The 25,027-nt window shown below is 35.6% G+C and overlaps 1 pseudogene; it reads left to right on the forward strand.

The window, feature by feature from the left end:
- The first annotated feature begins 16,932 nt into the window (after positions 1 to 16,932).
- On the forward strand, positions 16,933 to 20,372 carry LOC110645840 (2-alkenal reductase (NADP(+)-dependent)-like; annotated as a pseudogene).
- The last annotated feature ends 4,655 nt before the right edge of the window (positions 20,373 to 25,027 follow it).

Consider the following 25,027-nt stretch of genomic DNA (forward strand, 5'->3'; position numbering starts at 1 on the left):
CACCGGGTGAGTGCTACCTACCTGGATAGTTCTATCTTATGAGGTAGTTTACTACGGCCTTCAACTATTGTGATAGTTTAGCTCAGGAACTAATTTTCTAAAAGCCACAGGTTCCCAAATTGCCCCTACTGTAAACAGTAGAGCCCCATTCTACCCCTGTGATGTTATCGGGAAAATTCCACGAGTATCACAGTGGATAGAGCGAGTTTCAATTTGAGCAGAAGCCTTCACGGATACTAACGGGGTAAAACCCACGGGTACCGCTACATGACTCCCTCCTACTTTCCTAAAAGGGTAAGAAAGCCCGGGTTAGGACCATAGTGTGTGAGGACATTGTGTGAGTGTTCGGTGTGTGAAGGGACACCTTTACCTCTTCCCAATTTAGGGGGATTTTATTTTTCCATTTTTTTCCTTTTTTTTTCCTTTTTGAAATGAAGAGCACTGTAAGAGATAGAACAGGCGAAACAAAATAGTTAGCAGTAATAATAATTAACATATAAGACATCGCCGAGTGAGCCCATCTAACTATAATTTGATCAGACAAAATTAAATCTACTTTTGGACCACTAGACCGGGGATGTTCCCCAGTGGAGTCGCCAAGCTGTCGCAATAGATTTTGCGGTCGCCTGGACGATCACTCACCGAAGTGGGAAAAAGTGAGGAGTCGCCACCTTAGTTTTGAGGGAAACTAAAGAAAACCATTTGAGAAGTTAAATTAAAAATGAAACCACTTCAAAACAGAGATTCTAAGTTCGGGGTCCGTAAACGGGTGGGGAAGGTGTTAGGCACCCCACCTCATCCCTTAATAAGGGTAAGTAGATTTAATTCTGCATTCTTTATAAATTAGTTAGGAGGGCTTGGATGGCAATGTTAATCCTTTTAGTAAAAGGAATATTTGATTTTTCACTAAATTTGGATCACCCAGATACATAAGTAAATGAGACAACCTTAGTGAACGGGTGTGAGAATCGGATAAGAACTCTCCTCCGATCTCTTTTAAGTTGTTTTTAAAATTTTTAGGGAGACCGGATAAGAACCTCCTCCGATCTCTTTTAGAGTTATTTATTAATGTTTTGAGTTGAGACTGATAAGAACTCTCCTCCGATCGCTTTTTAATGTTTATTAAAATTTCGATGTGAGACCGGATAAGAAACCTCCTCCGTTCTCTTTTAGAGTTTTTTATTAATGTTTTGTGTTGAGACCGGATAATAACTCTCCTCCGATCCCTATTTAATGTTTATTAAAATTTTGAAGGAGACCTGATAAGGACTCTCTTCCGATCTCTTTCAGACAACAGAGCACGAAGGGATTTCTCCGATCTCCTGATTTTTAATTTCAACTACATGGCATAAGAGCCTAAAGCTAAGGATTACGGCGTTCTAAGATGTCGGGATAAGGCTTCTCGATACCTTTTGACTAGATAGAGGAAACTAAACTTGATTTACCGACCTTCCATGCTCATTTTACCAATATCTATTAATGACCGATCTACTGCTTCGCTTACTTTGGTCTTATTCCACTTTATGACATCTTTGTCGAATTGTCGCTTACGTCGGCCTAATAGTTTGGCTATCTTCCCGACGTGTTATTCATGTTCTCTTTTAAAAGAGACCCTTGAGTTGCGATTACCTACGCTTACCCAACCACTTACATACTACTAGGAGTTAGAAAACTTGCTTTCAAAAAAAGATGAAGATTAATAAAAATGAACTGATCACTAAATAGATGATTTGGGAGTGTCATTCTTTGGGGATCGTTTGTGCAAAAATAATCTTGAAGAAAGTTGCAGATGTAAGAAGAACACAGGAAAATGCGGAAAGTAAATGCAGACACTCGATAAAACAGTGGTATGAGCTCTTATAGTAACATTCTTTGGGGATCGTTTGTGCAAAAGTAGAAAGTCACAGATGTGCGAAGAACAAAGAAAATGCAGAAAGTAAATGTAAGCACTTAATAAAACAGTAGTATGAGCTCTTAACTGTAAGGAGCCAAATCTACTAAAATAACTATGGGGTGTCAAATAGTGATAAGGCAACGGATTGATTGGCCTGAGGGGTGGTGTTCCTCGTGAACTGGAGGGTGCTTAGCTAGAATGCGATCAGATCAAGATGAAAAGAACCGAGTGGAATGAAGTTGAGCTTGGACAATGAAAACAGAGATGATAAAAGGCAGAAAGTGAGAGTGTGACCAGATAATGAATAAACTGGAAATGTAGAGTTCCAGTATTCAGAATCTTTTCAAGAAAAACACTTTAGAAAACTAGTTTCAAAAGTCTTTTTGATCGACACTTCTAAATAGCAGAGTAGCAAACTAAATGAAATTTCAGAGTTCCTCTGCTATAATAACAGCCTCTTGTCTTTTTTTTTTTTTTTTGCCCGTCCTTTGAACAGTTTTTATGCAGGTATTTATAGGAATCGGGTGCTCTTCGTGAAGGGTCAGGATTTGTTTGAGGGAGATGGAGGGTCGAGATTTCGAAGGACATGATCGGAGGTTCAGGAATTAAAGAGAATCAAAATGAATGGTTGAGATCACTCTTCATAATATTTGTCATTTTCTTCTTTCCATCTGACAGTCCCAAATTTCCTTGTCCGGAACGATCCGAGGGCTAAGACCGAAAGACGCTGCATCGCTGCCTTCTCTCTTGATCTAAGGGTTCCGGTTTGTCCTTACAAGTGGGATCAACGGTGGAGATTGGGATGTACAGGATCATGACATACCGCGCACTGCCGCATTGCGTGCGATTCTTAGGCATGCGGTGAGATCTCGTCTGCAACGCCTTAACTACCTCGGCTCTGATTCTGATGACGGTTATTGGAATTTGTCTTATTCTTTTTGCCTACCGATCCTCCTCCTCTTCCGATCTCTTTCACATGTTCTTTCCGACCTTTCATGCTGGTCTCCCACCTTCCGATCTACTATTCCGATCTTTTCCCTTCTTCAGTCCGGTCTGTCAAAGTATTAATTGTCCTCGATTCCCAAGCGCCGCTGCTTTTTCGCCAAAGAATAAATGCTCATTTTCCCTATATATACTCCCGTCGATAGAGACATTTCTTTCATCCGATTTTCCTCTCTTCCTTTCTTACTTTCCTCGTTTCTAGCCGCTCGGTGGAAGTTCGCTATAATCGTGGCTTTGATCTTTTCCGATGGACTTCTTTACTCACCGACTGAAAATTCACGATCCCGGTGATCGAATGACCTTTACTGACGATGGTGAGAGGACTGGATTTGACCGATCTGTATTGCGGACCTTAGTTGTACCGATCTCGAGTCGCTCAACTGAGTTCATTCAGTTTCTCATCACATTGAGTGTTCCGAGCGGTTTTCTCCACATTGGGTGTTCCGGCTGGTCGGTTTCGGTGGTAACATCGGTGACGATGTCTCTCATCTTCATGGGAGTCATAGTCACCCCATCCGAGCCGCACATCTATCCGATGTCAACAATGGCTCTCTGTCAAACACGCTTTTGATTCACACGAGACTAGGCTTTGACATAGGCCTTTAGATAGGATGTTCCACCGGTCTCTAGAGATCGCCCAAATGATGTAATCCTAAATGTAATCGATCTCTAGAGATCGCCCAAATGATGTAGTTAGACCTTTATTGTAGTCCGATCCCTAGAGATCGCCGAATGATGTATTTTATTTTCAATGCAATCCGATCTCTAGAGATCACGAAATGATGTGATCCAATGTTAGTGTAATCCGATCCTAGAGATCGCCCAAATGATGTAATCCGATCTTTTGAAAATAAAGACTTTATTTTATCTGTTATCATCTTATTATTTTTGCATTGATTATTTTTCCGATCTCTAATGTGGTTATCCGATCTGGTTCTTTACGAATGACACTTAATCGATCCTTTATTCAAAATATTTAACTTATTATGCCGATCTCCAATTAACCGATCTCCAACATTCGGATATTTGAGAGAAGTGTCGAACACCGCCGAGTCCCACCAATCGATGCGCCGCTTAGAACCTCGCGAGCATTAAATGCTCTGACTAGTATAAATAGGGGTAGGAGGGTTAGCCAATTGTTCTCTCATTCCATTTTCAATCCTCGCTCACAACTTCAAGCTCTCTCATTTTCTCAAGTTCTTCCGACGCCGATCAGACTCCAGTAAGGGCTTTGATCCTCTTTTTAATTTAAATTCTTTGTTTCTTTTGAAAATGAGCGGTGCCGAAGGTCAGAGAGCGGCGAGCTCTCCTTCCATTCAGTTCGTGGTCATCGCCCGATGACGAAGAGGCACGGGCCAAGCGCTCAACAAGAACCTCCTGTGGCCTCCGCTCCAACTCTGGGCGGGTCATACCATCAAGGCTCGCACCTTCTTCGGGAGAGAGACTCTCCCTATAGACGAGCTACCGTCGGTTCTTCGAGTAACCGATCTACAATCGTTTAGCAAAGAATAGAATATTCGTCCAGATTCGTACGACCTAAACAAGTGCCACGGCGATCATCGTGTCGATAACACCTTTGAAGAGAATGACATCGATATGGTGTACGAGGAACAAGAAAGGCCGGCCGAGGTTCCCTCTAGACGATTTCTACAAGGAGGTCTTAAAACTTCACCGAGCATGCATTGTTCAAATTCACCCCAACTCATGGCGGATCTTGGTAGCCTTCCGAGGTCTATGCCGAGCTAAGGGAATCAGACCTACGGCTAAGGTGTTCACCAAGCTGCACAGACTAACTCGCTGAAAGGATGACGAACACTGGTTCTTTCAGTAAGCCTCATTATGCTCTTTTCCGATCCGCCTCATCCCTTAAGAATTGGAAGAACCGCTTTCTTCATTCCGAGGAGCAAAGATCCGAGCCGCTGAGGACTTCCCCAGAATGGTGGTACCAGGGGCCCTTGCTTCCGAAGCACATTACCCTGAGTCAGGAGGAAAGTTTAATAGTGATGGATCTGAAGAGTCAGGCCGCCACTCAAAAGTATTCTTGTTTGGATGCACGGATCGCCGAGCCGCACCATTGGACTATTCAATTGCTCACCGCCAAGACCGCGAACTTCCACTCTCTCGACCTCGGCATTGGTATTTTCTATATCTCGCTTCACGACCTTAGCGATCTCACTAACCTTTTCTTTGTGCGGTATGGCGGGTGATGAGGGTTCTAGGAAGCGGAAGAAGGAAAGGGAGATCTCCGGAAGATAAAGGAGATGAAGCATTCGAAATGCTTCAACACTGGTCGTGAACCTGGGGAAGTACAAGGAGACCCGCCTCCACCTTCGGATTTGCCGTCCACTGAAGCTGTCCGATCTCCTCCTAGATCGGAAGAGCAGCCTCCGACTCTTTCAGTTGTCCCAAGCACGGAAAGGGGGCCTTCTCAATCTTCTGGGAGGACCTCCTCTCGTGGCGCCTGAGTTAATGGAGTCTTTGAAGAATAACCGATCAGACGGAGAACCCGCTTTGCCCAAGTCTTGGGGTCTTCCATCTTTCTTCGGAGGATCGGACAGCTATCCTCGAGCGCCTTGATGACATCTTGACTCACTCCATGAGTCCGAATGTGGAGTGCCCGTGAATCGGACCATGGTTTGGGAAAAGGTCCAGTGCAGGTAAGGAGATCGGGAAGAAAAATCAGGAATTGGCTTCCTCCGATCCCAACTCTCATCCGCCGGGATTATATATCTCAAGTTGAGGGACGGCAAAGTACTATGAAGACAGTGGCCGAATGCACTCGTGTCCCGGCCGAAGGGATCGGGCTCTCGGAGAAGTCCAGCACTTCAGCCAACGAGCTGGCCAGTCGCCCAACTCATCGAGGAGCTTAAGGAGAAAGACGAGGAGCTTAAGGCGAAGGATGAGGAGCTTAAGAAGAAAGACGAAGAGATGGTGATGGGATAGCCGAGCCTATCTGAATGCTCACAAGGACCTCTTGATGAACTCGTAAGCGCTACTCAAGAGGACTTCTCTGGATGGCCGACTGCCCCGAGGCGACGATGAGGACAGTGAGGAGGAAGCCGAGGGTGAGAGAGAGAGTGAGCAGAATGTAAATCAGGCTGGGGGTGATCCCCCAGCCGAATAACTTGTACAAATTATGAAATGAAATGGAATGCCTCTTTGTTCAATGAAGGGTTGTGATCGGAACATTTTAAACCATTGTTTGTCTGAGTATTTGATTGTATGAGCACAAAGAAGACAAAAATGCAATTATTAATCTAAGTATAAGAGATCGGAAAGCACAATAAGCATGAGATCGGTGGGGAAGAAATGCTGAACGGGACTTGATTAAAATTGAAAATTTAACTTGAAAACTTAAGATCGGAACCCTTGTTAAACCGAACCAAAACCTTAGCTCTTGATCTTTCGAAAAGGAGATCGGCTATAAAACTGGTAAGAAAAGATCTAGTGCTAGTTCACTTCATTTATCAACAGAGATCAGGGATATACCCGACGGGTCCGGAAATTCGACAGCGGGTTTGAGAGATCGGTAAATGATTTGAGAGATCGGCAGGGCTTTAACGAATGTTAGGACTTAGCATTGATTCAATTCCTTTTAAGGAGAGTTCGGAAATATGGTCATCTGGTAAAGAAAAATGAAGAGAAGTCGGAAATGTCATTGGCTGGCCCAGGGAGACCTAGTGCTGGGGATCGGTTTCAAAGTCTTGTTGATTTTGGGGATCGGCCAAAATATGGTGTCGACAGCTAGCAATTCCTCAACTTGCCTTTGTAATTCTTAGGTTTCTTCAGGATTAGTTCTATAGGCTGGACGGTTGGGAATAACTGCTCCAGGTACAAAATCAATCTGGTGCTCAATCCCTCGAATAGGTGGTAGTCTAGCTGGAATCTCCTCAGGTAGCACATCCTCATATTCCTACAAAAGGGAGACAACAACACTAGGCAAATTGGGGTCAAGGTCAGATGTAGATAAACAAGAGTCCTTAAACACAATTAATAACATTTGCTTGTTGGAAAACATGGCTTTATTCACATCTTTTCCTTTAGCATACAAGCTTAATTTTCTCTCCCCTCTTTCCGCACAGCTCTCCTTTTGCGCCGAAGTTTCACCTTTTTCAAGCACTCTTGGAATGTTTTCTTTACTCTCTTTTCTTTCCTCACAACCACCCTTGTCTTGCTCACTCACAACATTTTCAGTCAATTTCTTTTCACTCCTTCTTTTCTTCTCTGCTCTCTTTTCAGCCACTCTTGATTTTACCTCACCCATTGCTTGCTTAAGCCTTGTTTGGTCTTCATAAATCTGTTTTGGTGTCATAGGTGCCAAAATAATTTTCCTTCCATTCATTTCAAAAAAAATACCTATTTTTATACCCATCGTGGATCACCTTTCTATCAAATTGCCATGGTCGGCCAAGTAATAAATGGCCAGCTTGCATTGGAACCACGTCACACATAACCTCATCTTGATACTTTCCTATTGCAAAGGAAATCAGCACTCGTTTTGTTACTTTCACCTCACCGCATTCATTCAACCACTACAATTTATACGGTCTAGGGTGTTTCAAAGTCCTCAACCCTAATCTCTGCACCAAAATAGTACTAGCAACATTGGCACAACTTCCCCCATCAATGATGACACTACAAGCTTTGTCTTGGATAAGACACCTTGTATGGAAAATTGTTTCTCTTTGCAATTCATCACCAACATCCTTCTTTACTTGAGTATTTAATGCTCTCATAGTCACTAGAGCACTTCCTTCAGTAGCATATTCTACCTCTGCATCCTCCTCCCCTAAAGATGTGGAATCAATCACAATTTCCTCCTCCGTTTCTATTTCACCATTTTCTCCCATGACCATGACTCTCTTGTTAGGGCATTGAGAAGCTATGTGTCCACTACCCAAACACCTAAAACACCTCACATCTCTATTTCGGGTAGTAGTTGCAACCTCCTTTCCTTTACTTTCTACAAATTTCTTCTCCACCTTTTTTTCCTTTTCCTCATTTTTCTTATATTTGCTAACAGCCTTTTCCCTATCCTCCTTCTTCCAGTTAGACTTCCAAGATGAAGAAGTACCTGCATTTCCTCCAAATTTTGACTTGCTTTTAAGTTGCCTTTCTACCTTCATAGCCATGTGGACCATATCCTCCAACTCAACATAGTGATGTAACTCAACAATATGAGCAATCTCCTTGTTTAGCCCATTCAAGAATCTAGCCATGGTGGCTTCTCTATCCTCCTCTACATTTGCTCTAATCATAGCAATTTCCATTTCTTTATGATAATCTTCAACACTTTTAGAACCTTGAGTCAATCTTTGTAACCTCTGATGTAGCTCTCTATAGTAATGACTAGGAACAAATCTCCTTCTCATTATAGTTTTCATCTCACCTAAAGTTGCAATTGATTGCTCATAATTTCTCCTTCTACTAATCAACACTTGATCCCCACCATACCAAAGCATAATCAAGAAATTCTCACTGCTAACTTTACTTTCTTCTCCTCTGAATAGTGATGACAATCAAAGACAGCTTCTACCTTCCTTTCCCATTCTAGATACACATCCGGATCATTTTTCCCTTGGAAAGAAGGGATGCTCATTTTAATACTTTTAATATTGTCATCTACCCTATTCCTCTCTCTTTCCTCTCTTCTTATCCTCCTATCCCCATTCCTCCTATCTTCAGCTCTTCTCTCATATCTACCCCTCCTAGGTCTTTCAACCTCAAAATCATAGTTATCAACCTCATCTTCATCAGATTCAACTATTGAAGGTACAAGATCCCTCCTATTTGGCCTTCTCTCATTTTGCCTATCTCTTTGCTCCAATCTTTCCAACCTATCTATGATTCCATTGCACACAACATTCATTCTTTCAAATTGTTGTCTGACAGCCTGCATGTAGAATGGATTTTCACCTTCCCTCTCACTACCATCACCCCTTCTAGACGTGTTTTCAGACCTGCAAGAAAATGGTTAGAGTAAAGAAAGCACCTCACTCACTCCCTTACGTGTTTACACTCAACAGGGGACACTCCACTCGTGTTTAACTCAACAAGGCTTTTCCCCTCTTATGAACTCACCACTCTGTGCCTTTTACCTCTCTTTGCTATGTCCACAAGTTCTTATCAAACTCAAGTAACTCAAACCAAGACTGTACTCACAAAAATTTAACACACAATAAAATTCTTGAACGTGACGGATCAAAACAAGTAATAAAAAAAAAAAAAAAAGAAATAATGTGACTCAAGAAGTCAAGAAAAGAAAAGCTCAAGTATGGAAATGTAATGCAATAAGGAATCAAGAAAGAAGACACCAAAATAAAAGAGTAGTAAGCTGGAAAAGAGACAACCTAAAGAAGAGATATCAAGCTTAAATATCCAAGTTTGCCACCAACTTATCACAATTACTAGCAGTTCACACAATACACCAAAAATTGCATAAATTTAGGATCACCAAGCAAACGAGTGTATTTTGATCTGAAATTGAGTAGGTAAATGCAACTCAATACTGACTAATTGCTGCTAGAATTTCAAGCTTTTCTTGACAGGTTTACTATGTAAACCAAATTTAATCGTGTCTGCCGCAAAATTTTGTTCCCCACACAAACGGTTAAATTTTGAGCTGAGATTTAATTTGAGAATAGCTCAAATGTTGCAAAAACAACATGTAAATTTTCATGAATTTCCGGGCTGATTTGCTATGTGAACTTAATTTAATTGGGTCTGCTGCAAAATTTTGGTCTCCCACACAAACGGATGAATTTTAAGCTGAAATTTAATTTGAGAACTATTGATATGGGGTATAAACACCCGGTAAATTTTCAGAAATTTCTGGGTACATTTTCTATGTGAACTTATTTTGATCGATTCTGCCGCAAAATTTTGGTTCCCCACACAAATGGTTGAATTTTAAGCTGAAATTTAATTTGGAAACTACTGAAGTGGGTTATAAACACCCTGTAAATTTTCAGGAATTGTTGGGTCTATTTGCTATGTGAACTTAATTTGATTGGGTCTGCCGAAAAATTTTGGTTCAGTAGGCAAACAATATCAAACAACCCCTAAATTTTACACCCAACGTCTTAAACACACCCAAATAATGCTTGTAAAGTTTCAGGCCTAATAGGTAAGTCGAACTCAATGACCCAAGTAATCTCTCATGCTTGATATCAAAATGAAGGAAGCAAGATAGATAGCTAGAATAATGGCTTTGGCTTGATTAACCCAAAATCCTAAGACAAACTCAACAAAACAAATTTTTAAACAAACAAGTCATACTAAACCCCAAGAGCCAATTTCGGTCAAGCATACAATGAACAAAAATGTGAATAACAGAAACACAATAAGAAGCAAAACAAGGTTTAGCAAGAAAGAACCAAATGCAAGATGAAGAAGAAGAAACAAATATGGAACTAGAGCCAAACAGCAAATATGAAAAAGGTAACAAACACAAAGAATAAGAAGCAAATAGAGAATCTACCTTGTTTGGACGTCCCTTTGCTCTGATACCAAAACTGATGTGAACCCTCAAGTAATTGGTAACTTGAAAATCCACATTCAAGAATTAAAGGAACAATATGGAAAGCACCAAATCAAGATGTATGAATTTGATTCTTTAAACCAGCATAATCAGATTGTTGTGTAATTCAAAGAAAATATCATAAATGGGATTCTTGACCTAATTCATATGGAGAATGAATAAACCAAGAATATTATGCACATTAAACCTTGCAAGATAGAAATCTCAGCAAGTTAATGAGCTTCACAAGAACAAAGGCAACAACCAATTTACTCACTAATGGAGCAGAAACAATCTTTCATTAATATTCAAAGTGTGTCCTCCACTCTCTCATTACACTTGTATTTATATTCTCTTGGCTTCAAAGTTTAAGACAAAAATATCCCTACTTTAGTAACAGCTGTAAGGGGCTTTAAGTCCAAACAAAAATTAATCTATCAAAAGACTAAAAACTCCCAACAAAAAGCAAATTTAATACAGCAGCAAATAAGGGCATTTAAGTCCAAAAAGAGAGGTGGTTATAAAACAGCAAGGAATATTCCTTCAAAAAGGTGCCAGCATGTCCACAGGTTATTCCATGTAACCTAATGCTCCACATGACACCTAGTCACTTTCAAGCTTAATTTTCACCAAATTTAATCCTTTATAATTTTCTTCATGCCATTCCAACTTATAATCCTTGCTCCTTAAGATTTCACAAATTAAATTCTGAAGTGATTTAGCTCTATATATATAACACCTCAAAAGCTAGCTCACAAGGGGAGGTTTGCAAACCCATATATATAATACTCAAGACCTCCCTGCAGAACCGATGTGGGATGCATCATTCCCGATCCCTTTAGACTGAACGTCCTTGTGAAGCAACAGGGGTCATGACTCGTTCACCCCGACTTCTCTTGAAGAATGTCAGGGAACCTTTGTACATGGCCCACCGACCCATACAGAGTGAGGCTCTGATACCAAATGATATGAACCTGCCTAACTCTACCTCAAAAGCTAGCTCTAGTAATTGGACCTTGGATGAAATCCTTTGGCGTGGATGTAGCTTGATTCTCATCACTAAGGATTGTGTAAGTCCATGCCGTTATGGATCATTTACTACGTCAGAAGGATCAGCCCAAGTTTTTACCCCAAAGAGCTCACCATCAGTTGGTAGAGGCAGAGGCAGAGGTAGGGGTAGTACACCTGGAAATCAGAGTACTGTGAATCAGCCAGGACAAGGTGATGCTCCAGCTAGAGTATACACTATGCGACAGAGGGACGAGGATGAGACTTCTGACATTGTTGCTGGTATTTTCGCAATTCTTAACTAAAATATATATATGTATAAAAATCAATTTAGATATGTTAGTGACTAGTCTTTTTAGAATAAGTTTTGGAAGAGTTTGTTAGCGAAAGACATCACCTAGAATACGATAAATTATTGAATATTGATAGATAAAAGAGTTATGGAAGTAAAAAGTTAAATAGTTAATTCAGATGTAATAAAGAAATGTTACGAATATTAGCAAGACTGTTGATTAGAATGGATAGAGGACCAATGATTAGGTAAATAGTATTGGTTAAAGTGCTATGGACTATTATTTACACTATGAAGCTATGTAGAAATGTGAGAAAAACATGAGAAAAGAACACGTATGACTATTTGATGACAGATAATAGACACAATTTCGAGGATGAAATTTCTTTTTAGGGGGGGGGGGGGGAGAATTATAACACCCTTATTTGCATAGTCTGGTAAATTATACTATTCCGGTGACCGGTGTCGATTCGGACAATTAAGAGAATTAGAATCACATCTAAGACACTTAGATAAGCCCTGAATATAAATAATTAGTAATTGTCAAATAGTTAAATATAAAGAAGAAAAACAAAGCATAAAAAGTTAAATGAGCTGGGAGTCACAGCGATGGGAGACCTTCTCGGGAAGTGACTGCGAGGTCAGTCCCAACTCAAATTTTGAATCGAAAAATGTGACGCCGCGGTCCTAAGGACTATTGCGAACATAGTGGAAAAGAGAAATCACAGAAAAGAATTTTTAAGCAGGTCAAATAATTAGGTCTGGGATCCGAAAGAAATATTGAATAACTTGCAAACCGAATCAGACCGGGGAGGGGCAAATTGGTCAATTCACTTCTAGAGGTGACTCATGACCTAACTGTCCAATAAAATTTGAGAAATGAAAATTTTGAAATATAGAATTAAATTAAAGAAGTGAGGAAAAAGAAAGGGAAAAGAAAAGAAAAGAAAAGAAAATAAGGATTAATGACATCACCAAAGTGACATAAGCATGATGTGAAAAATAATTTCCATTTAATTTATCTATTTGACCAAGTCAAATTAAGGATAAATACCAATAAATAACAAAATAAAAGAAAACAATTTTTAGTCTTCGTCTTCAACACATGTCGCCCCCTCTCTCCCTCTCTTGTTTCTCTCTTAATTCCACCATGGGAGCTTATTTTTAAGCTTCCTAAACCCTACTCCTCGCTGGTCCATGCATAACTTAAGCTAAAAGTAGATGAAAATACTCCAAAAAAATATGAAAACAATCAAAAATCGACACCGTAGGTTTATCCTTCGATCGTGATTTCTGAAAATCTCTGTTGGGAAGAGTCCATAACATGTGGAGAGTAAGAGATAGACCTGTCAAAGGAGTTGCTATGATACTCGTTAAGAGTGCTCGGATAGTTTTGAATTGGGAAAGCTTATAGTTGGATAGATGACTTTATCCCAAATACATGATGGGTAAGAGCATGTAGGAAGCTAGCCATCTGGAGAGAGATGACAAGATGAGATACGACCTCTAATGGTTAAACTTGTCGAATGTGGTCATCTAAAATAGTGTCAGGCTTAACGACATTGTGACTGGTGTGCTCAACCTTTAAGTGACAGCTTGAATAAGGCCTTTACTTATATTATTTGTCATTGTACAAGTCGGCAGGCTAATTTAACAAGTATATAAATTGTTCCCGCATGAATAAGCTTCAACCAATGGTCTAAGTCACGAATGCGGTTGTCACAAATGAGATGACTTGATACTCTCATTGATGATCATTGACAAGACTATATGGTTGCGTGGGTCATGTCCCTGAAGCTCTCCACACTCACGTTTATGCTCAAGATGGGTCGGGCATAGAAATTCTCCATGTGTAGAAATTTTAAGTCAACTTAGGATGAAGAAGCTCGGAACATATTTGAACATATTTTTTGAGCAATTTATCGTGTTGCCATCAAGTGTTGGTTGCCTTAGCTTTAACAGAGATTGCAAAAGTGCCACATGTTGCATGCCTTCACATATGTCATCCTTACCATTATAGAGCATTTTAATAAGCACACTTTCAAGTGTAACCATTTTTTAGAAAGTTGAGATAGCCTTTGGTTTTAATTTTAGCTCATTAATTTGGTTTTAATTTTAGCTCATTTTGCATTTAATGTTACCCTGCTTTAGTAGGGAAGAATAAATTACTCCTCCTAGGCCAACTACTACCTTTTGTCTTGAAATAAAGTTCCACCTCTTGTTTCGATTTTATTTTATTTTGAAGTAAATAAAATCATGAAATATTTTAGCTTAATGGGTGCACTTAGTTCAATTAATTTTAAAAATTCATTTTTATAATTACTTAAGAGAAATCATATAAATTGAATTAAATTAAATAATCCAAGAGACATAACAATATATGTTATTAATTATAATAAGAGCAACTTTAGGACAAGAAAGTTTACTCTAGTACAAGTCATAAAAAAACTTATACCGAAGTAAAAGAGCACTTGATACTCTATAAAATAATCATATATAATATATATCCATTTTATTTAAGAATATATCCCATAAGAAATACTCCTTAGAATATACCCTATTACTTTTCCTTATAAATAGAGTCAGGTAAGGATGAAAAAGAGTTCTTCCCCCCTCAGACGTTCTCTCTCTCTCTCTCTCCTTTTTTTATACCCTGCTTCTCTTCCCTCAATACTCTGTCTCTTTACTCTACCCTCTTCTCTCTCTCTTTCTCTCTCCCTCTCTCTCTCTCTCTACCTTACTATTTTCTCTCCTCTAACTTGAGCGCCGAAAGGTCTTCACTAGGGACTTCCGTGGTGGACTTCTGGTTATTCTTCCTTTGTTTTCCAAGTCCCTTTAGCTAGCATGATAAAAAAAGGGATCCATTTTAGTGAAGCAACACATTCAGGCTTCATCAAGAGGGAAAGAGTTATGAGGAGAGAGATATAAGAGAGAGAGTCAAGACAGTTTGGGTATAAAAAAAATAATAGGAGAGACCAAAGAGTTAATATAATTAAATTATAAGGACTAACTAATATATTTTGTAAAGTATAGAGATTAACTAATTATTTTTACTAAAATAGAGAGACTAGTAATAGTTTAATTGGAATTAAAATATTTAACTAATGAAAAATTTAATGGGAGACTAAATAGTTTAATAAAAGCAAAACACATAGATTAAATAATATATTTTTTAAAATACAAAGATTAAATAATCAGTTTCATTAAAATATAGAGACTAAATATTAATTTTCTCAAATATAATAAAACAGTAAAAAAGCAAAAGAAATAAATTTTATAGTCTAAACTTTTTTTTAGTTTTATAAATAAAATTAATTTTTCCATATATTTTAAATAATAAAAAATAATTTCTTTTATTTTTCAAATAAAATTAATACTTTTAGTATATTTTAAACTCAACTCAACTCAACTAAGCCTTTATCCCAAAAATTTAGGGTCGGCTATATGAATTCGCTTTTTCCACTCTGAACGATTTTGGGTTAAATCCTCAGAAATGCGTAATGCTTCTAGGCCATGTTGTACTACTCTCCTCCAAGTCAACTTAGGTCTACCCCTTTTTTTCTTTCTATCCTCTAACCTAATGTGCTCTACTTGTCTAACTGGAGCCTCCGTATGTCTGTGCTTCACATGACCAAACCATCTCAATCTTCCTTCTCTCAACTTATCTTCAATTGGCACCACTCCTACCTTTTCTCTAATACTCTCATTACAGACTTTATCTAGTCTAGTATGGTCACTCATCCACCTTAACATTCTCATCTCTGCAACTCTTATCTTAGATACATACGACTCTTTCAGTGCCCAACACTCACTACCATATAACATAGCCGATCGTATGGTTGTACGGTAAAATTTTCCTTTCAGTTTATTGGGAATCTTACGATCACATAAAACTCCCGTGGCACGTCTCCACTTCAACCATCTGGCTTTAATCCTATGACTAACATCCTCCTCACATCCCCCGTCTGCTTGAAGGACTGAGCCTAAATATTTAAAGTGATTACTTTAGAACAGTACCACTCCATTCAAACTAACTCCTTCCCTATCACCAGTTTGGCCTTCACTGAACTTGCAATGCATATATTCTGTTTTTATTCTACTTAACTTAAAACCCTTTGACTCTAGAGTACTTCTCCAAAGTTCTAGCTTTCTATTGACTCCTTCTCGTGTCTCATCTATCAGAACAATATCATCCGCAAATATCATGCACCAAGGAATACTCTCTTGTATATGTTTCGTCAATTCATCTAAAACTAATGTAAAAAGGTAAGGGCTTAGACTGATCCTTGGTGTAATCCAATTGAAATCGGAATATATCTTGTGTCCCCCCACTGTGCGCACACTTTTAGTATATTTTAAACAATAAAAATAATTTTTGTAACAAAATAGCATAAAATATGTTTTTTTTTTAAATGCGAAAATTAATTATTTTTTATGAAATAAATAAGCTTTTACTTTTTCCTTTTATATAGTCAATAGTCAAATATGATGAAATGGCATATTTTGGAAAAAGATTAATTTATTCTTACAATTATATTAATCTACAAATATAGAAGTTTAATTATGAATTTTGTTTTAGAATTAAACTGTAATTTGCTCAATTATTATTAAAGGGTAAATAAACAATTTAAAATTATCACTTTAAACCTTAAGAAATTCACATGCCGTTGGTGTAATTGCGTTGTGTGCAGTGACACGCGGAGGCAACAATGACTCTCCAACGAGACAACGACAGGTGGATGTTGAGGTATACATGAAACCGTCCTGATTTGATTAATTTTTATGATTTTTATTTAAATTATATTATTTATAAATTATATAAATTAATATATTTTGATTTGATTTTAATTTTTAAAATTATCAAAATTAATGAAAGTATATTTATTAAAGATAAAGAAAAAAATTATAAATATTTTTATCATAACTAAATATTTTATATGATATATAAATAAATTAAATAAATTTCTAAAGATTTATTATTAAAAAAATTAATTTAAAATAAATTCCATTAAATTTGTTTTACTAATAAATAATAATAATTTTAATTATTTAATTTAATTTATATAATAATAATAATTGAGTTATAAAAATCTTAAAAAGTGTTATATGAATAAAAAATTAAAAAAAAAGGCAAAATTAAAATTATCAACTCGAGTTCAGCGCAAACCGAATATGCACCCTAGACGTAGCTATTTGTCAATTCAAACCAGCTGCTTCACCCATTAAAGTAACTATACACTGAAACCAAACACATGACCCAGAAAGCTTCAACTGAGACTTGCTGAGACTGTAAAGTGGAAGAAAGAAAAGGGTAAGGGAGACACTACCATAATTGCAATGGCTAGTGATAGCACTGAAGAAGCTGTGAGCAACAATCAGGTGATACTGAGAGACTATGTGACTGGTTTTCCCAAAGAATCAGACTTGTATATAGATTCTGGGACTATAAAGTTGAAAGTCCCAGAAGTTTGTCATGGGGTCTTGGTGAAGAATCTTTACTTGTCTTGTGATCCCGCAATGCGATTTCGCATGGCTAAAACCATGCCTACTTTCTGGCTCTGTAAGCTCATCATTTCAGAAACAATAATTTCTTTCTTCTATTCTATATATTTAGGGACGAATCCCTCCTTTATTTTCTCCCCTATTTTCTAATTAAGGCTTCGAAGGGTAGAATAATACTAATTAAATGATAATTGATTGGATAGTTATGTTTGTTGCCATCAATTTTATTTTTTCTTTTGTGAGTTCATCTGAAATTTTTTAAAGGAAGGGAGTGTCAGCTTTGAATCTGAACTCCTGTCCTATCAGGCAGGACTGCCAGTGCATTGGCTTGTGGATAAATTCCAGAATATTGAAAGAATACTGCAAGTTCTAATTTTTCTTGGTAAGAAAATGTAGTCATTAAGTGGATTTGTTCAATCATGGGAATTTTTAAGCATTACTGAACTGCCAAGTCAGATAAGCTATGCTTCTCATGTGTATTCTGTGTGTTTAACTTTCCCCCTTAATCTCATCTGTCCTTGATGAAAATATGCAGCCAATAAATGGAATTGGAGTGGCTAAAGTTGTGGACTCCAGGCACCCGGACTTTAAGGGAGGTGACTTAGTTTGGGGAAGAACAGGATGGGAAGAATACAGTCTCATTACAAGACCTGATCCCCTCTTTAAAATCTCAAACTCTGATGTACCTCTTTCCTACTATACTGGAATTCTTGGTGAGTTGATTGTTATCATTTTCTGCTTGTTCATGTCTGTGCCATAAATGAGTACGAATGGCCATTGTTTTGGTTATTTTCCCTCGTTTTCTGCAATGTATGTCAAGTCTAATGTATTAAATATGGCGATATTACCAACCATTACTGGTTGGATTGTGACTTCTTTCAAGCTACATGTTGCTTTTGGCAGATGGACATGGATGGGCAAGTAAACCTGTAAGTTTGTTTCTTTATGATGCATATGGTTTGGACTATTAAGAACATGACCAGGATTGGTCAGATTTTATTGCGAGGAGGATCATGGGTGATCAAAATTTTTGCTGACAAGATTAGGGAAAAAAAAAAGTGACCTAGTGCACGGCGATCACACTTGTGGGCTATGTGGAGGGTTGATATACGTAGCATCACCCCTGTTTTTCAGAGAGGCTGTTTTTGTGGTTCAAAACTGTGACTTTCAAGTCACAAATAGAGTAACTTTGTTGTTACTCCAAAGCCACCCTCTTAAAACAAAAAGCAAATAATTGGTCAAAATTGGACAAGTTTTCTATTTAGTCCTTTTTGGGTTTTAATCAAATTCTTTTCATCATATTATTAGTAAGAGTAAAAAAATTCCAAGGTTTCCCAAACGATTCACTTTTAGTCACAGTAGCCAAAAAATTGGATGTAAATGTAGTACTAGTTGAGAATTTTGGACCAGTTAGCAGTGTACTGTTTAAAAAACAAATAATTGGTCAAAATTGGACAAGTTTTCTATCTAGTCCTTTGTGGGTTTTGATCAAGTTCTTTTCATCATATTATTAGTACAAATAAAAAAATTCCAAGGTTTCCCAAACGATTCACTTTTAGTCATGTAGCCAAAAAATTGGATGTAAATGTAGTACTAGTTGAGAATTTTGCACCAGTTAGCAGGATACTGTTTATTTATTTTCTTCATTATTAGTGTTCCCTGTTCTTACATAGGTATGCCTGGTTTGACTGCTTATGCTGGTTTCTATGAAGTTTGTTCCCCTAAGGAAGGGGAATGTGTCTTTGTTTCAGCAGCATCTGGTGCTGTTGGTCAGCTCGTTGGGCAATTTGCAAAGTTAATGGGTTGCTATGTTGTTGGAAGTGCAGGAAGCAGAGAAAAGGCAAGTCAGACCCCACTTGACAGGGTTCCTTTTTTTTTTTTCCTGGTTATTTATTATTTAATTCCAACTATCTAGAGTGTATTGTGCAATGACTCATTTTGCCATTAAGATCCATTTTAGAAGGTATACTTTCTTTGAGCTTAATGCAAAAGGGGATATGAGTTTGATTCATTGATTTGAGATCTAAAAGATATATTTTTGTCTGGCTTTTGTGTTAAATCAGGTTGATTTATTGAAGAATAAGATGTGGTTCGATGATGCTTTCAATTATAAGGAGGAACCTGACCTGAATGCGGCTCTGAAAAGGTCAGTACAAGCAATTCTTAGAAAAAAGAAAAACAATTTCTTTTGTGAAAATATTTGGCATCTTGAACATGACATGAACATTTATCATGCTTTCGTAAATTCTTTTCATATATAATTAGCATTATGTATAGTTTTTATCAAGCAGAAAGCAGTCATCAAGTGAAGCTTATAGAGGAACAAGAGGAGTAACATTCTGCAACATCATGGGAAAATTCTTAAACTTTCCTCATGGAAAAATTCTTGAACATGGCCTAGCAATCCAAGTTTTACATAATTTAATAGTTAATACTTAGAGCACACTAGCACTTATATGCCCTGGCAACATCTTTTCAGGCCCTTAGACATGTTTCTTTGATGACACCAGATACTTCCCTGAAGGTATTGACATTTACTTTGAGAACGTTGGGGGCAAGATGCTTGATGCAGTGCTACTTAACATGAGAGTCCATGGCCGCATTGCTGTTTGTGGAATGATCTCACAATACAATCTTGATAAACCTGAAGGCGTGAGCAACTTGATGTCCATTGTTTATAAGCGGGTTCGTATTGAAGGATTTATAGTTTTTGAATTTTATCACAAGTATCCCAAGTACTTGGACATGGCACTGGCTTACATGAGAGAAGGCAAGATCATTTACGTGGAGGATATTGCAGAAAGCCTAGAGAATGGCCCTGCTGCCCTCGTAGGCCTTTTCACAGGCGGTAACATGGGAAAGCAAGTAGTTCTAGTTTCTCATGAAGGAAAGAAAGATTCAGCCAACCAATGAGCTCACTGGTATTGGAGTCATCCATAGAACCTAATTTTTATTTGATTAGGTATTGTCCAAAAACCGGTTTATTCATTTATCATGCACTTCTTCTATAAATACCCATTGCACACAGTTATGTACCTATCTTTGTTCTTTAAAGTACCTCCCCTTCCACATGTCTTGTATCCATAAAAGAGAAGTTATTGGTTTTGATTTGGAAACCTCAATGCATTCCTAAACAGTTAATTTTAATTTAATAACTAGACACGTTCACTGGTCCAGGCTCCAACAGGCTTGGGCAAGTGGTAGACAGTACAGACTCGGCCTCAATATATATATATATATATATATATATATATATATATATATATATATATATATATATATATATATATATATCATTACCTATGAGAGAATCTTTCTTCTTCCTCCAATGGTATGCCTTTGGGATGGCTACTTACATAGCCTAGAAGTTCTTGCACGTAGGGAAGCTGTCCATTTAGCTGCATCAAGAGGATTTGGGCAAGTGATCATTGAAGCTGACTCCTTGTCAGGAATTCAAGTTAGGCAGAGCATGCATTGTAAGCATTGTTCTTGATATTTTGCAATTGAGTTCAGCTTTAGCTTACGTCTCTTTTTAGCATGTCAATAGGATAAGAAACATGGCAGCTCATTGTCTAATAAACAAATGTGCTTGATGATTTCTTTTATTGTAATTCTTTGAAGCAAGTCAACTTTGTAATCTCTTTTTGCCTTCTTGAGGCCTTGCAATGAAATTGTACCTTTGGAAAAAAAAGAGTAATAATATTTCTCAAATTGAAAATCAGTTCGTACATCCCTAAACAAAATTTAAATTCTATTTATAATTTTTTAATTTTGTTTCAAAATTGAAGAAAATTAAATACATGAATTTTAATCAATAATCATATAAAAAACTTTAGGATCCACATTTGTATCATTAGTCTAGAATTAATCTTGCTAAAACATGAATTAAAATATATAGCCAGTCTAAATGTATACTATATTTATAGAATAATGCCCCAATAATTGATTGAAATAAAGAGTACGTTGGAGACCAAGAACTAAACACAATGTTCACTTTCTTCTTCTTGAGTGTAGAAGATTGCACCACAAACACAGCACACGCTTGCACTTTGGTATTTTCTTTTCGATAAAATCTTATTTTTGCTTTTCAACTTTTTGTCTATGTCTAATTTTGTCATTTTTATGTTTTTATCTAATTTATCCAAATCTTTTGAATTAAGCTCAAATTAGCCCTCCGTATGATTTTAAATATTTTTTAATATTATTTAATTAAAACTATGGGTTAATTATTTTCATATGGAGGAGGGTTAATTTGAGCTTAAATTCAAAGGTTTGGATTAATTGGATAAAAAATTAAAAATGAGTAAAATTAGACGTGGACAACAAATTCAGAAGCAAAAAATGAGCTTTCTTCTATTTTCTTTTGTAATCGTCTCTGCAACTTCGTACCATACACACACAGGAAGAAATGCTTGGCCAATTGTTAATATTCCACATTGGCTTGGAATAAGTAACGTGCTCTTTATATGGCTTTCGGTATTTCTTTCCCTTTAAACTATATTTTGGGGCACTTCTTTCCTTTTAAACTATATTTTGGTGTGAGTTACGTTTAGGAGTGAGCATTCGATTTAAACCGAATTGAACAGAATTAAATTATGAAAATCCAATTACATATTTTAAAAATCGAATCGAACCGAAATAGATAAAAATCGAATTGAATCAAACCGCTCTATTTCGGTTCGGTTCCATTCCAATCGATTAGCTTTGATTTTGATTATTTTTTAATTTAGACTTGATTTTTAAGTTATTTGATTTAATTTTGACTTTGATTTGAATCTAATAAACATTAATCAATGAAATTAAACAATTTATATATATATAATTAAATATAATTAATAAATTCTCCATAAAAATAAATCAATTCAAAAATTAATTTGGTTTGATTTGGTTCGATTTGAATATATAAAATTACTATTCGGTTTGATTCGGTTTAACCAATTTTTTTCTCTTCAAAATCGATGCGAACCGAAATAATCGAAATTTTTATAACATAAAACCGAACCGAACCAATTAAAATTTAAAACCAAAACGATTGAACTGAATTAATTCGATTCAACTCTGTTTTTCGGTTAAAATTGAAATCTACTCATCCCTAGCAACGTTGAATCCATTTTTTTAAAACTAACTTTTGAAATTTAAATATTAAAAAAAAAGCCTTGTGCCTTTAATGAAAAACTGAATGCAAATAAACTGCCTTGGCATTTACATGCAATCTCATATTAATAACTATTTTTTATTTCATACGTAAGAAACTATGAATCTGGATTGACTCATATGAATGAGTCAGATCATATTTCCCTTTTCAACTAAATAAACTAGACAAATGATTTCATCAAATCATTCTCATGAATCTATTAGCTTGTTTTCACTTATTATTAAGAAGAGAAAGTAAGTTTTTACATATTGAGATGATAAAAATATTTATTTAGATTTAAAATTTTCAAATTCATTGCTTGCATTCGGTGGAAAAATTTTGCTCATAATTAAATATGTACTTTTATTTTATAAATTAACCATATAATGGAAAAAATAGTTATCCAGTTGAATATATAACTATAATTTTGTAAATAAATTTTTTTTTTTAAAAAAAAGCTAGAATAAATTCATCTTAAAGAAATACACATGACTTATAATTGGCTTCAAAAGATTGGTTTAGGTGGTAAGGAGGATTTATTTAGCCTGAGAAAGCTCAAGTTCGAACCTGCCACTAATCTCCTACACTATGTTTGGATCATGATTTTGTGATGGTTTCATATTATAGGTATAATTACTCTATATTTTTGAAAAAAATTGCTCTTGAAAAATAATGGTTTGAGGTTGTAAAATAATGGTTTCCTAATTGTCATTTTACCCCAGCTTTTTAAACCACCAAATTGGTGGTTTAGTATGATTTAGAATTTTTTTTTCCCATTTTATACTTGCATAATATATAAAATTCTAATTATATAACTTCAATGTTATATATTTCTAAGGCATATTTAGTGATTAATTGAAAAATATAAAATGTGTCTTTAATTGTTGTTACAATAATATTATTTATAAATTAATATTTTATTTAAATAAATATTTTTAAATAATTTATATATTTAAAATAATAATTATGATATTTTTAGTAATTTTCATATTTATTTTATCATAACATACCATTTTACCAAAAAAGAAAAACTTATTAAACCTTTTTGTACCATACATTTTTTTCAAACCTGTTAACAATAAAAATCATACTATATAATATGATACGTTACATTAATGAATCATACTGCACTTAATTCAAATAGCTAGTATGATGGCATATATATTTTTAAGTTAATATCATAATTTTGAAAATTTTCTAGAAGAAAAAAATAAAATCTATACTTATATAGTTTGTCATTATTATCTTATAAATATGAGAAAAGAAAACAATTAAAGTTGAAATGCATTGTTACTTTCATTTAATTAATTTTGAGATAGCAGCATATGATCAAGGGCTCTGCATAATTTTGAGAATTGTTTTTGCGGTCACGTTCTTCATAGTTTATAGAAAAATTACTTTTTTAATGAGGATGTGATATATATTTTTTTAATGCATAAAATATATTCATACAAAATTTTAGGGTATATATATATATATATATATATATATATATATATATATATATATATATATATATATATATATATATATATATAATTTTATTTCAATTATTAATTATATATAACAAGTTTACATAATAAATCCTTGTTTCACGGCTAGGATATACCTTGGATCATGGAGTTGTGGAATATTATTTGAAAAAAAAAAATCAAATAAGCATCCGAACTTTTTATTGAAGGTAAAATAAATTTAAAATAAAGTTTTGAATTAAATAAATTCATGTATTCTCTAATTAAGGTTAAATAAGTTTTCATTTAATAAAATACTATTTTTCAATAATAAAATATTTTTTCTTAATTTTAAATATTAAAAATATTTGTTATTTTTAATTAAAATGAAATTAAAAAAAATCAAATACATACTTAACTCAACTCAACTCAACTAAGCTTTTATCCCAAAAATTTGGGGTCAGCTATATGAATTCTCTTTCTCCACTCTAAATGATTTTAGATTAAATCCTCGGAAATGTGTAATGCTTCTAGGTCATAGTGTACTACTTTCCTCGAAATCAGTTTAGTTATACCCTTTATTTTCTTTCTATCCTCTAACCTAATGTGCTCTACTTGTCTAACTGGAGTCTTCGTATACCTACCCTTCACATTACCAAACCACCTTAATCTCTCTTCTCTCAACTTATTCTCAATTGGTACCACTCTTACCTTTTCTCTAATACTCTCGTACGGACTTTATTTAGTCTAGTATTGCCACTCACCCACCTTAACATTTTCAATATTAAAATTATTTATTTTTAATACTTTATTAGGTGAGAACTTATTTGATTTTGATTAAAAATATAGACTTAACTAACTCAAAATTTAATTTTAAACTTATTTGATCATCTTTTTTTTTTCTAATATTATTTTGCTCCGTAGGTTATAAAATTTTTTAATCAATAACTATATAATTATGTATTTCCTATAACAAACTATGTAATTAAAATTTTAATCTATTAATGAGAGACTAATGTGGTGGGCTGGCTGGCTTGGCCACGAAAATCTAATTGATGAATTTCAATTTAATTTAGTCACAAATGATGTCAATCATAATTTTGAAGAATTCGATTAATATAAAATTTAAAGGTTTAATGGCAGCTGATAGCATCCCAATAACGTATGGTTGTATTGGCGCCACGCCTTACATAGACTGAAATCGGGAAGGATAAAAGAGAACCAG

The sequence above is a fragment of the Hevea brasiliensis genome, chromosome 9 (genome assembly GCF_030052815.1).
Source record: "Hevea brasiliensis isolate MT/VB/25A 57/8 chromosome 9, ASM3005281v1, whole genome shotgun sequence".
Lineage (NCBI taxonomy): Eukaryota > Viridiplantae > Streptophyta > Magnoliopsida > Malpighiales > Euphorbiaceae > Hevea > Hevea brasiliensis.